This window comes from Microtus oregoni, unplaced genomic scaffold (assembly GCF_018167655.1).
Source record: "Microtus oregoni isolate MIOR12 unplaced genomic scaffold, Mior012 000065F_ref0000479, whole genome shotgun sequence".
Taxonomy (NCBI): domain Eukaryota; kingdom Metazoa; phylum Chordata; class Mammalia; order Rodentia; family Cricetidae; genus Microtus; species Microtus oregoni.
The window spans coordinates 940,220-942,214 of record NW_024543875.1 but is presented as its reverse complement, the minus strand read 5'-3'; positions in this window follow the sequence as shown (position 1 = coordinate 942,214).

Sequence of the window (1,995 nt, the reverse complement as noted above, 5' to 3'; positions counted from 1 at the left end):
CAGTCAGAAAATGGAACCCCATTACAGTGTTTAAGAACACCACCAGGGTTGTACAATAATGTCAATTTTTTTTAAAAAAAAGGAATTTATTCAGGAAATCTTGCAATGGAAGAAAAGAGACCCTGTCACAGAACTGAACTCTGTTCCAAACACAAGGAGACAGTGGGATTTGTAGTAACAGAGAAAATGAAGTCAGAGCATGTAAATTACTAAGAGGAACGTCAGAACAGAAGGCATTGAGGCTGAATCAGAGCATGGGGTGTAAAGGTATAATACATTTCCTTCACGTAAGATAAAGGTCCTTGGGGTTGGAGAGATAGCTCAATGGTTAAGAGCACTAGCTCCAGGTCCATCTGACTCTTCCAGAGGATCTGGGTTCAATTCCTAGCACCCACATGACAGCTCACAACTACCTTATTACTACACCAATGCACATAAAATAAATAAGAAATATTTTTTAAGATAAAGGTCCTAGATGACACTCCTTTGAAAAAATATCAGGGCAATAAGCAATAAGCATAACACATTTACTTAATCAAGGTTTTATGTGGCGTGGGAAACTTCAGAGATACAGACTCAAAGATCCAAAGAAAAACTATTTCTGTGTTTCAGTGCCATTAAGACTGAACAGAATTGTATATTGAGAAATACACAGACAAAAGGACTGAGCTAAGGGTAACAAATTGACCTGGAGAAAGCCAGAAGAAAGGTCTGTTTTCATCCCCTTCTTAGGTCTTTCTGTGCAGCATTCTTATCCCTCTGGGGTGAGGGTCTTCCCAGAATTAAGAAGGGAGAGAGTAACCTTTTCAGGTTTTACGACTTGCTTTGAGGAAGGGAGATTCTAGTTTCTATGACTCATCATGAGAACAGAGTCTGGTTTCTATGGTTTATTTGCGGTTAAAGGACAGGAGAGAGGAAAGCAGAGATAACTTGATCTGGGGCCCTTCCAAACACCTTCAGTTCAAAGTCCTCAGCATGTTAAGGTGTCATAAATTTTGAGTATTGTGTACTAAACCACAACAAGAAAGTGCTTATGGCAGACAGACCAGAGTGGTCACATAGCACCTAAGGGATGGTGGGGAATGACTAATTTGATCAGTTTTTTTTTTCTAAACTGACCAAGATCTTCTCTAAAACTGGATGATACAGGTTTTAGAGATGATACAATCAGAGGCAAATAGTAACCAGACAGGCCTCAGACATCGTTGGCTATGGTTGGGTAGTGGAAATCTGTCAACACTTAAAATGACTCTTATCTCACAGAGTTGCTGATAGAACTAAGTATTCTATAGCTTACACAAGGTGACTTTGTCACAAATCCTTAATAAATGAAAGCTATCTTTATTGCTCATTTATAAATTTTCTTACATGTGTAGCTACGTGATTTCTTACAGGATCATCCCTTAAACATTAAACATCGTTCTGTTCTGAGCCTTTAAATTTCAAAAGGGCAGAGGCTTCACATCTACCACTGTGCCTTCAGCACTTGCTTGTGCAGGGCACATTGTGTGCGAGGCAGAAATAGCAACTCATTGCTGGATAAATGAATGATTTAATGATGCCAGTGCATTTGTTTCCTAAGACATAAACATGAAACTGCTCACTTTGAGTGACGCCAAATGCACAGTAGGAAAGAAAAGACTGGCAGTAAATTTGCTTTATGGTGTTTTTTATTATTTCTGTTTGCAAAATCCCCAGATGTGCTTAGCAAAAGTATTGTCAATTTGTGAATGAGAATCTGTGTGGGTAATTTATTTGTGTATCATATATGGAACTAATTAAGTAACTGTCATCAAGTTTGCCAAACTTTTGAGTTGCTTATAATTTAGTCACTCAAACAAACTTTATAACACATACTTGTAAGTGAGATATATTTTGTTATTTATCTCAAGGCATGTTTAAAGTCTCACAAACACCAGCTTCTGCATATAAGTAAGACTTTAGATTATAAAGAACATATATTCAAGATTAATCATGTTTTAAGAATCTAATTCT